This window comes from Coenobita brevimanus, chromosome 94, assembly GCF_032717465.1.
Source record: "Coenobita brevimanus isolate Jiangsu-jjx chromosome 94, ASM3271746v2, whole genome shotgun sequence".
Taxonomy (NCBI): domain Eukaryota; kingdom Metazoa; phylum Arthropoda; class Malacostraca; order Decapoda; family Coenobitidae; genus Coenobita; species Coenobita brevimanus.
In genome coordinates this window covers 27,900,280-27,913,445 of record NC_137047.1, presented here as the reverse complement: position 1 = coordinate 27,913,445, position 13,166 = coordinate 27,900,280, and the positions used below count along the sequence as shown (strand labels likewise).

The 13,166-nt window shown below is 42.3% G+C and overlaps 1 protein-coding gene across 1 annotated transcript in view; it reads right to left on the bottom strand.

Annotated features, from left to right (window-relative positions):
• SH3PX1 (sorting nexin 33-like protein SH3PX1) overlaps nt 1-13,166 on the bottom strand; it is a 323,543-nt gene that overhangs the window by 29,644 nt on the left and 280,733 nt on the right. The window lies entirely within an intron of this gene.

The following is a 13,166-nucleotide window of genomic DNA, read 5'->3' as shown; positions in this document are numbered from 1 at the left end:
AATATTAGTTACAAATGCATAAACTCCTTTCCTGACATCTGCCCTGCAGTAACCTTCCAATACTCTCCTGGTATTCCATAGTAACCTATTTTATCACTTACATTAACAATGTCAACTTTCTTGTTGCAAACACTTCACAGTTTCTGGGCATCTGTCCTATTACTTTATCCACCTGATCCCAGAAACTATCCTTATCTGCCTCACCCCTATCATCACAAGGGGCACATGCAACAATCACCTTCGACCTATTGTCCTAAAAGAGCAGTACGTCAACCCTTTTGCTGATCCTCAGCCCTAAGTATGGTTGTATGGAGTAGCAAGCATGGAATATATTTCATCTGATAGCATTTAAGGACAGCCTGGCCCATAAAAACACTCAAAATATGCCTGATTTACATATACATCTCCACTGTTGCCGTGGTTAAAGTATATTTTTATGTACATTGCCCACTGGGGAGGGATTATATGAATGAGCAAGGTTAGGATTGGGGGAAGTTAAAATGATGTCTACCTCACTAAATGAATGACCAAGTATTATCTTATGATTCAGTGAAGCAAGCAATGCCAGGAAGCTGAAAAGTTTCAAGATTAAAAATCTTTGCTTTTAAGACTTCAAACAATGACTACCAGATACTGATTCTGGGAAAATCGACAGCACAGCAAATTTAATCATTATGTACACACACTCCAAAAAGTGTTTTTACACCTCCTGCGTGAAGTAAAGTGACACCACAAACGGAAGATATGATAACAGGCCCACGAGACAATCCTCAAAATGATGGACACTGAAATGAGGCACTAAGATACTATTGCAGGAACACAATATGGAACTTGGTGAGAACCTTATGCATCAGTATTATAACACTCTAGTACTGTCATCTAATGAGCAATGAAATCATGGTATGTTGTCCCACGTTTATATTTTTGCAGGTATTAAAAGACAATCACGCTGGACGTAACACTTCAACTCCGACATGAACATCAACCCTGATGTTTTGAAACAAATGAGATATACACCCAACAACAGTCATAATCAACTTAATCCTGGCGATTCACTATCCCACAATGCAGGACCAATACAAACATCAATTCGATACCCAACTGAAAACACATACTTTTGCTAAATCCATTTATTCTCCCATGCATAATTCTACAGTAGTCCTATGTGGCAACTCTCCTGGTCATGCTTACCAACCCTAACAAAAAAGCTGGAATGTTCAGTGTAAAACTCACCAGAACCCCTTGTAAAGATACTTTCTGGAGTGTGTGCACAACTATGTTACTTAGAAGCATAAACCACATGTTCTGCACTGTCATTCAGAAATGCATTTTTTCCAGCACTCTTTCAATGTCATAGATGTTCTTTGTGATTCCAAGATACTCCGAGATGAAACAGACACATTCATAAAATGCATACAGTATGATGCCAAATAATGTCTGAAAATAAGTCTGAGGGTATGTAGACATTATATAGGCATTAGTATACATCTCATAAACACAATGTACAGGATGTAGTGTCTGCTGGAGGCATATACAACTTCTCACTAGGAATGTCAATCCACATAACGTATATCCACAATCTTGTCCCAGACCAAGAATTCTTAACAGATGATGTAACTCAAACAATCTCTTTGTAGTCCAGACACTACAACACACATACACAGGGATAGCTTCCCTTCAGATCAGTTCCCCCCCCTCCCTCGACTCTAGGCATAGGCTTCACAGCCTGCTCCCAAGGTCCAGTAGTCCTCCTACATACCATACACCTCTACATGTCACCACTTGGGTGCTAACACCCACCATCCATATTGAATACATGCTAGGGCTGTCTCACACATGAATGGTGTATTGGTATTAGAGGGGGTATTTTTAAGACATGTCAGCGGGTCTTCAGGTAGATCAGTAAAGTCTGCTTTTACATGAAATTCAAACCCTTAAACTGTTCCCTGCCCCAACAGGGATCTGAACCTGGGTCCGGCAGGACCGCAAGCCACCTCTCTACCCGATTGAGCCACTGCTTCCCCCAATGCACACCATTGTTTACAGAATAATCATCTTTCAGACCTGACCTGTGCCCACAAATTGCAATTTTTAAAGTTTTGGATATTGTTTGTGAAAACAAATAATCATCATCATCATCCCTATGTTGGGGAGAGGGCCCGTTAGCACGAGGGGCAGATAGAGTGAGAAGGGGTTCAGACCAGAAAAGGGAGACAGGGGCTAGAATGAAAGTCTGACATTAGGGTCACGCTCCATTATGCTATAACTCACTATTAATATAACTGTGCAATAAACTTTGTAACCCAAGAGTGCTGTAACTCACCTCGTTGACACTACGTCTCACTACTTTATTCTGGCTGAGCTTAACGATCCATAATCGACTTCCCAATCTCCCTACGAGTACCTAAGATCATGCTATCGAGAGGTGTTGGAAAAGTCAGACTTACGTGGTATGGAAGAAAGGAGTGGAGCAGTACACTGCCAACACGGAAGAGAAGAGTACAAAAAGTGTGTGAGGACAAGGTAGCCCTGAGGCAGTCGTCATGAAAGTCTTGTTGGGAGGCTCTAAAAGGGAGCAGTACATAGGGATGATGATGATATTTGTTTTCACAAACAATATCCAAAACTTTAAAAATTGCAAATTGTGGGCACAGGTCAGGTCTGAATGATGATTATTCTGTGAACACTGGTGTGCATCAGGGGTCAGTTTTAAGCCCTTTATTATTCACTGTGAGGTGGACCAAAAAAGAGAGAGGAGCAGTCAGGGAGAGAGACTGAAACTCATGAAGCTGAAGATCAAAGAAATGACAGATGAATTCAGGCCAAAGTGAGGGAGGAGTTAGAATTAGTGAACTGGAATTAAATGGATCTAGAGCTTGTGGAATGCATATTGGGACTGCTTGTTGGGAATGCTAAGGTGGTGTGCGATGTGGCAAGAGTAACAACAAAAAAGAAAGGTATGGCATGGTGGGATAAAGAGGTTAAGAGAACTGTGAAGGAAAAGAGGAAGAAGTGGTTCGAATGGATACAGGACTGGGGTTCAGCTGAAATAATAACTGAATATACAGAAAGCAAGAAGCATGTACAGAGACCAGTGACGAGGAAAAAGGAGGAAGTGATTGATGATCTAGGAAGAAAAATGAATGCAAATTACTCTGAAAATAGGAAGTTATTTTGGAAAGAGGTGCAGAAATATAGAAGTGACAGTGGGAAGAAATGTGAAAGTGTGATGGATGTAAGTGGTAAATTATTAAACAATGGGGATGAAGTAAGGACCAGATGAAAAGAATATTTTGAAAGTCTGATGAATGGGAATGGAGAGGGCAAAGCAACTGGTAACATGATTTTTTTGGGGGTGTACAGAAAAGGAATGCAGCGCCAGGAAACGTGACAATCCCAGAGGTGAAGAATGCTGTGAAGCAACTGAAAAATGGAAAAGCAGCTGGGTTTGATAGGGTGTATGGAGAGATGATTGAGTGTAGTGAAGTAGGCAGAATGAAGTGATTGAGATATGTAAGAGGGCATGGATGAGTGAAACTGTGTCAGTAGGGTGTAAAAAGGCAGTGATTCTACCCCTGTACAAAAATAAAGGTGAGCGAAGTGAGAGAACAAATCATTGTGGTATAAGTCTACTGAGTGTTGTAACGAAGGTATATGGAAGAATTAATACAGAGAAAGTAAGAGAGATAATAATCAGAAGTCCTAGTAAGTGACACACAGGTTGGCTTTTGGAGTGGTAGAAGGTGCATGGATCAAATACTTGCAGTGAGACAGATAGTGAAGAAGGCCTGTGAGAAGGACTATAAGCTGTTTATGACATTTATGGATTTGGAAAAAGCATACGACAAAGTAGAAAGAGAGGATTGTGGAAGGTTTTGTGAATGTATGGTGTACATGGTAAGCTACTAGGGGCCATCAAGAACTTTTAAGATGGTAGTGAGGTATGTGTAAGGGTAAATGGGCATCTAAGTGAATAGTTCATGATCAACGTGGGCATGCGACAAGGTTGTGCAGTGTACCTGTGGTTCTTCAATAAACAGATGGATGGGGTGATAAGAGAAGTAAAAGCACATGTAATGCAGAAAGGGATGGTGTTGGTAATGAATGGTGATGGATGGAATATTGTATCTCAATTTGTTGTATGCTGTTGATGCAGTGCTACTTGCAAATACAAGTGCAGAGTTTTGTGGATGTCTGTGAGCATCATGCCTTGAGAGTAAATGTCAAAAAGAGTAAAGTGATGGTTACTGAGAGAGATGGTGACTCCCAGTGCAATGTTACAGTGAAGAGAGAGAGTCTGGAATTGGTGAGAGAGTTCAAAAACCTGGGTACACTGATGGAAATGGGGAGAAAATGTGCAATGGAAGTGGAAAGTGGAGTGACACAAGGAAGTAGCTGGTGCTATGAAGGCCCCAATAAGAAACAGAGGCTTGAGTGTTGCAGCTGCACGAGATGTACATCAAGGAGTGTTAGTGCCTACTTTAACACATGGATGTGAAACTATGGTGTGGCATGAAAATGAAAAGTCAAAAGTAAGAGCAGAGGATATGGGACTGCTGAGGAATGTATGTGTAGTACAGAGTGTGGATACGACACAAAATAATGTGATTCATGTAAGATGTGGAGTGAGGAAGTCTGTGAAAACCAGAATCAAAGAGTGTACTGAGATGGTATGGTCATGTGGAGAGAATGGATGACAACAAAATGGTGAAAAAGGTATATCTGAATGAATCTGAAGGAGGGACGAGATGAGGTAGGCCAAGAAGAAGGTGAAGGGATATGGTGGATGAGTGTGTGAGGAAAAGAGGTATGGAAGTTGGTGAGCCTAAGGGACTGACAAGAAATCGGGCTGGATGGATGAATTTTCTGCAGAAAAGTGCATGACCAGTGATTTGGCACCCCCTTTTAATGTGACAGCATTCAGATTGGCTCTATCAGATAGGTGTATGTAAAGGTACAGGATTTGGTGAAATTTTTTTTGGCCTATCAAATGGAGCCAGGATTTTGTGAGCTTCAATGATGAGTGAATGGAAACATGGCCCAATGAACTGGGCAAACTTTGGCTGTCTGGATGCAGCTACTCCTCACCCTGCCCTAGGTTGGGAAAGGAGGTCCAGGTGATGATGATGATGATGATGATGATGATAATTCACTGTGGTGCATAAGTGAGGTCTGAATGATGAATATTCTGGAAACATTGGTGTGGTGGAGTTAGACAGGGTAAAGAAGATAGCTGGGAAGTGAAAGATAAATATGGTAGATTACTGGTGGTGAAGGGAGAAAAAATTAGGAGATGGAGAGAACACTTTAAGAAATTGTTGAACATAGAGAATAAAGGTAATGCGAGTATAAGTGGCTGGGGGAATGGCTGGGAGAAAGAGGGATGTGAGAAGAGAAGAAGAAATCAGTAGGATGGAAGTTGTGGAAGCAATGAAGAAAGTCAAAATGGGGAAAGCCTCAGGAACTGATGGAGTTCGTTTCGTTTCGTTTCGTTTTTAAAGGCTCCAACATGCTTGCATGTGTTGGCCTTGGTCACCTAATGGCGGCTCTCCACGCTGCACGATCCATTGCAGCCCCCCTGTTCAGTCCCTTAACCCTAAGGTCACACTTAATGACCTCGTCCCATGTCTTTCTCGGTCTACCCCTCATAACCCCACCCCCAATATTAACACTTCTCACTTTCCTCACCCAATTATCATCCCCCATCCTCTCCACATGTCCAAACCACCTCAATCTACCTCTCCACATCACAACACCAATACACTCCAGTCCCATCCTACCTCTCAACTCTTCCATTGTAAACCCAGCCCCTCCAGGCCTTGGACGCAGGGACGCACTGCACATCCACCTAATCATTGTCATTTCTGTACGTCTGAGCTGGCGAATATCTTCCTCCCTCACTGCCCAGGTCTCACTGCCATACAGCATTACACTCCTAACACATGCTGCATACAAAGACCCCTTAGCATGTAGGGAGAGCCCTCTCAATGTCAGGAGAGGCAAGAGCTCCCTGAACTTCTTCCAACCACTTCTCACCCTAGCCACAGAGCTAGCTCCAGCCCCACCTCCAGCACACAACATGTCTCCCAAATAACAAAACTCTTCCACACACTCAAGAGATTCACCTGCAATTTCAATCCTTTCACGTCTGACAATCTCCACCTGCTCACCCTGGCACGGTGTACACATAAAATCAGCATTATCTCGCAGTCTACCTCTGATACCACTACATCTCTTATGCACCCATTTATCACACACACTGCACAAGATGGAATTACTTCCCACGCCCTTGTGGCAAACTGCACATGGCCACTCCCCCTCGTCTTTGACAGTACCGCCACCAACCCTAGATATCATCACTTTTGTTTTATCTGCATTTACCCTTAAACCATTTTGCCCCATACCATCTTTCCACTTCCTAAACCTTTCCTCTGCCTCCCTTTCATTCTCTGCAATCAACACCAAATCATCAGCATACAACAACTCCCAAGGGAGTCTGTTTCTAAAGTCACGTGAAAGGGCTTCAAGTACCATGATAAACAACATGGAACTCAAGACTGACCCCTGATGCACACCAACATTCACGGAAAACTCATCACTCAAATCTCCATTCACTCTTACCTGGGTGTGAGCACCCACATACATGGCCATAACCACCCTAACCAGACACTCCTCCAAGCCAAGCTTTCTCATTGCCCACTTCACCACCTCTCTAGGGACTCTGTCAAAGGCCTTTTCCAAATCAACAAAAACAAAATAAAGATCCCTTCTCCTACCAATATATTTTTCCTGAAGCTGTCGAACAATGAATATGGCATCAGAGGTCCCCCTACCTGGCATAAACCCAAACTGCATCCCATCAATATTCACTCTTTCTCTAATCATACCTTCTAAAACTCTCCCCATTACCTTCATTATCAGATCTAAAAGCTTTATACCTCTATAATTTCCTCTTTCCAGGGCATCACCCTTCCCTTTATACACATTTACAATTACACTCTTCAGCCAATCATCTGGGACAACACACTCATAAATAATCCTATTTATCAGGTCAGTCACCAAACTCACCCCTATATCGCCTGAGGCCTTCAACATTTCGGCAGTCAACCCAGACACACCTGCTGCCTTCCCCACCCTCATCCTGCCTACTGCCTCACTCACAGTAGCAGTATCAATCAAAGGCCAAGGGCCAGACACTGGATCTGCTGGCTCCAAACCTTCCCTGTCCCAGTCAAACTCCTCATTCAACAACCGGTTATAATGCTCTCTCCATGCATCTTTAATATCCTCACTGTTCACCACTACCCTTCCTTCATCATTCTTCACACACTGCTCACCTATGATATCCCGATTATCCCTCTTCACCTGACCTGCCACCCTAAATAAATTTTTCCTTTCCCCATGATTCAGGTTATCAAGTAATTGTCTCTGTGACTCAGACTTTGCCCTGTATACCTCTCTTCTAGCCCTATGCTTGGCAGCCAAATATTCCTCTTTGTTACCACCCTTCTTCCATTCCCGGAAAAGCCTTCTTTTCTCCTTAATTGCAGCTTCTACACCCTCATCCCACCACCAAGTTACTTTATGTCTTGGTGGTCCTCTTGTCCAGCCGCATGTTACATCAGTAACTCTCAAGAAATTGTTCTTGAGGGCTCTGTACTGTTCATTAACGCCTCTGTCTACAGCTCCCTGTTCAGCCACCACTCTCCTCAACTCGCTATAGAAGGCATCCCTTACTACTTGGTTTTTCAGCTTCCATATTTTCCTTCTAGGTACGTAAGTCCTCTTTTTCATCACTTGTTCTTTAAGCACCACATCACAAATCAATAGTATGTGGGGAAATGCTGAAGCATGGGGGAGAGACAGTAGTAGAATGGATATGGAAGATGTGCAGATTGGTCTGGGAGGAAGGAAAAGTCCCGGAGGATTGGAAGTCTGGTATAATTATTCCCCTGTACAAATTTTTCCTTCCATCCTCTTCCGTTTTTCTTCCTTCATTCTTTCCTTGTCCTTCTGCTTATGGTTGACTTTACACTCCCTCTTCTTTCTTTCTTTCCTTCATTCTTTCATCTTACTTCTACCTGTGGGTGACTCTACACTCAGTGAAAAGCCAAATGGTTTCCTGTACACCGGGAAACCATTTACTACGCTAGGCGGTAACCATATAACCAAATTCTGGCGCCTGGTGATTCACTGGGTAATTACGGCGCTCCAATAGGATTAAGCCGGTGAAGGTTTATATCCAAGGGATGGTTGGGGTTTATTGCTGACATAATGCCACTCAGGGATGAGTGAGGCTGGTCATTCTCATCTTAAATGTCAGGACCAACTTGCCTAGCCCCGGGCCCCTACGCACCTCATGGGGCAATGTAGGATTGGATGATGATGATGATGATGATGATGATGATGATGATGATGATGATGATGATGATGATGATGATGACGATGATGATGATGATGATGATAAAGGAAAAGAGGAAAAAGAAGCGTGTGGTAATCACAGGGGCATTTGTCTTCTTAGTGTAATAGGAAAAGTATATGGTAGGATACTTACCGACAGAGTTAGAGAAATAACAGAGGAATTAGTTGGAGAAGAACAGGGAGGTTTTGGGAATGGAAGAGGTTGTGCAGATAAGATATTCATTCTTAGGTCTTTAGTGGAAAAGTTTCTAGAGAAGGGAAAGAAGTTGTATGCAGCCTTCATGGATTTGGAGAAAGCATTTGACAGCGTGGATAGACAAGGATTGTAAAACGTATCAAGAATATACGGAGTAAATGGGAAGTTGTCGAATGCCATGAAGAGTATGTATGAGGGTGCTAAAGCTGCAGTGCGTGACGATGGTGAACTGAGTGAATTTTTCTATTTGAAGGCTGGATTGAAACAAAAATGTGTCATGTCTCAATGGATGTTCAAACTCCCTGTACTGTTGTTTGCAGATGAGACTGTGTTGTTAAGTGAAGATGAAGGGTAGCTGCACGGCTTGGTGAATGAGTTTGGGAGGGTGTGAAAGAAACGGAATCTAAAGGCAAACGTAGGGAAGATTAAAGTTATGGTTTTCAAGAAAAATGAAGTCAATGAATGTATAGTGAGGTTGGGTAAGGAGGAAATGGAAAATGTGAGTGCATTTATGTACTACGGTAGTGTGATGAGTAAGGATAGAAATTTAAATGTACTAGGGTAGTGTGATGAGTAAGGATAGAAATTTAGAGGGTGAAGTGCTTGAAAGGGTACAACAGGGAAGAAAGGTTGCTGGTTCTTTGAAAGCAGTGATTAGAAACAGGGAAGTGAGCATGGAAGTAAAAAAGTCACTGCATGACAGTACAGCAAGACTTCACCATAAAGGAGTAATTGGGGTTCAAGCCATTCCAAAAAAAGGCGAAATTCTGATAAAAGTGACATCCGGACTTCCCCCCTGCTAACCCAGACTTTTTCCGATATATCAGACATTAGTCCAGATTGCACCAATGGTTTTTAAACTGTTTTCACTACCACTGAAGTACTGTACTGTATTATACCTTCACTACAATAATCAAAGAGTATAATATATATAATAATACTGTACTTTACACTGATAGACATATCTTTTATTTACCTTATTGTGGTGAACATAATTGAAGTGGTCAGGCAGTCTGGACTGCTTCTGGCTTTATCAGACTTTTTCCGATATACAGGAATTTAGTCCAGTAGCTCCTCGATTCCGATAAAAGCAAATTCCAGTCTACTGAAGTCCATTATATCGAAGTCTTACTGTATTTTGATACCAACTCTAACATACGAAAGTAAAGCTTGGACCTTGTTGGAGGGACACAAGTCAAGAGTGAGAGCATGGAAATGGGTTGTCTGAGAGGAACATGTAGAATTATGTGAACAGACAGACTGACAAATGAGGACATTAAGGAGCATTGTGTTGTGGATGTGAATGTGATAGGAAGCATTAGGAGAAAACACTGAGGTGGTCTGGCCATGTGGAGAGGATGGCGAGCGAAATACTGATGAAAAGAGTGTATGTGAGTGAGGTGAAGGGGGTAGAGGAAGGAGGAGGCCAAGAATGAGATGGAGGGATGAAGTGGAGAGGTATATGAGAGAGGGGGGTGTGACCTGGGAGCAGGGCAGGGAAATGACGGGGACAGGGTGACATGGAGGCAATTTGTTTGTGGCCACTCCTTATAGGATTAGGGCATCTGGAAATAGATAGATAGATGGATAGACTTGTGTGCATCAGGGTTCAGTTCTAAGCCCCTTATTATTCACTGTGGTGCTTAAGTAAGGTCTGAATGTTGAATATTCTGTGAACATTGGGGTGCATCAGGGATCAGTTTTAAGGCCCTTATTATGTGCTGTGGTGCTTGAAGCTCTCATATTACTTCAGAACTGGACTCCCGTGGGAGATGATGTATGCTGACGACCTCATGTTCACTGTACAAAGTGAGAGGCAGCAGAGAAAAGATTTACGAATTAAAGAGATGGAATGGGGTACAAGTGTTAGAGAGTAAATGTGGATAAAACTAAAGTTATTCTTAGGGCAAGTGGTGGTACTGTCATAGTAGAAGTAGTATGGCCAATCACATTTTGCCACAAGGGTGTGAGAAATAATTTCATTTTGTGCAGTGTTTGTGGTAAGTGAATGCATAAGAGATATAGCAGTATTACAGGGCAGATGTAAATAATGTTGATTTTATGTGTAGTGTGTAAAGAACATATGGAAAGATTCTCCTCAGTGTGTGGAGGAGTTTTGTCATTTTGGAAACATGGTATGTGCTGGAGGTGAGGCTAGAGTTATCTCAGTAGCAAGGGTAAAGAACCGATTGGAAGTATAGGGAGTTGTTGCCTCTACTGACATTGGGAGGGCTTTTCCTTTGTGCTAAGGGGCCCCTGTATGCATTATATGTTAGGAGTGTAATGCTGTATCGTTGTGAGACATGGCCAGTACAGAAGCAGGATATTCATAGGCTCAAATGTACAGCAATCAGAATGATCTGATGGATGTGTAGTGTGTCCTTGAATGGCAGGCCTGGGTGGGGGGGGGGGAGGTCAGAACTGTGAATGAAGAAATGACAGGGGGGATGGGACTTCAATGTATTCATGATGTGATTAGAAGGGATGAGAAGGAGTAGGCTGCGATGGTTTGGGCATGTGGAGAGGATGGAGAATGACAGCTTGGTGCTGAGGGTCAGAGGTATGAATGTTAAGGGTAGAGTTTTGAAAGGCAGACTGAAGAAGATCTGGGACAAAGTCATATAGTGTGACCTCCGGGATAGGGGAAATGAAGGGAGAGGTTGTCAGAGATCGAGCGGCATGGAAAGCTGCCATTGGGTGACCAAGGCTGATGCATGCAAGCATGTTGGAGCCTTTATAAACAAAATGAAACAAAACTGAAAAAATGAGCATTACATCCAAACTTTATCGCTAATATGATTTATGATAAATCTGGTCTTCCAGTATGCACATAGCACTTACTATGCTGCCCTCAACATCTTATGCAAACAGCCTATAGTGGTCACAGGATGTCTAATTTGAATGTAGGAGAAATGGATTCAGTACTAAAATCAATATTGTAGTTGTAAAAAAAAATCATCAACCTAGTTTAATTTCCCAATGGGCATGATGGTCCTGTGCAATGTTTCTTGATCTCCCTGGACATAGGACTGAAAACAGAATGGAAGTCCCAGGTTAAATGTCTTCTCTGACATATATTGTAAGTACAAATCTTAATGCAACACAAGTGCTAGGCAGTGAGGTAGCCACATCTTTATACCATTATAAAGGGGGGTGGGGGGGAGACAGAAAGCTCCAGTGCGCAGCTACTAAGTACTACCCCTTGTAGTCACTTTTACAACACATGTGGAGTATCAGAGTAAAAACCAAATTTTAGCACAGTCTATGACAACATAAATTACTCATGTCTCAATCAGTAGTTTGAATTTGTAATCATCAAAGAGAACTCTTGGAACAGAACTGATCCCATTATACACATTCTCCAATACTCAGTCTAGTTTAGCTCCTGCTGTGCTGATTCTTTGTAAGGTAGTTTACCTCCCTTGAGTCACTGTGTTACAACCACTGTAAACTATTCCTCATAATTTAAGGCTTGTGGTGTGGCCTCTGCAAACCTTCATTGTGCCTCACATGAGGTCTGCAGCTTGGCAAGGCTTAGTATCTATACCTTTTAGGCACATACAACTCATCACCACCACCACCACCATCTACCATCATCATCATCATCATAATTATTGATCAATCATCATTATGATCATCATCATGATAATCATCATCACAATTTTGACATTTTTATATGCGTGGAAGCATCTCTAGGAATGGCCCAGTCAATCAGTCACACCCAAGGTATTTCTACATGCATGGTGATTCATTTTACCAAAGCCCATGTGGTGTGTTACTTTAGTCTCCTATGGATTTTCACATGCACAGTGGTTCACTCTAGTAAACCCCCTATATGGTGCTTCACTGAAGTTAACTCAGAATTTCCATACGCACTGCAAGGTGCTTCACTCTAGCAAAGCCCTAGGTGGACTCACATCTATATAATACTGGTACTTCAATACTTCTTCCCCCTAAGACAGGTGAGGAAGGGTTCCAAAAGTGGGGAAGGGAAATGCATAGTAGTGGGAGAACTATCAACTACATGCCCAGTGAAATGGGCAGGCACTCATTCACTCACCAGGCAGTCCCCAGGAATCCTGGTTCCATCTTACTGGCCTAACTTTCTGCACATATTTTGGGGGTATTTTTCATTACAGATGTGATTCACATTACCAACCAGACAGTCAATTCATCACTATTATTAAAATAAAGGTGTCAAACCATTGTCATATGCTCCTCCACACACAATTTATCCAACCAACTCAATCCCCTGTCAGATCCCTGGCTTCATCATCTTCCACACAATGCTCTGCTCTTTTACACACTCATTTACCATAACCATCCACCTCCTCCCACAATCAAACTCACTCACATACAGTAAATCCTTTTCACCACCTTCTCTATGACCATACCATTTATGCACACTGTATTCAACCTTAAATTATCAACAGATTTCCTCACATCTTTCATTACTCAGATTCTTTCTTATCTTATGCACTCTACACACACTAAATACCTCAAAATCCCACTTCCACTACTCTTACTCTTGACTTATTCTCATGCCACG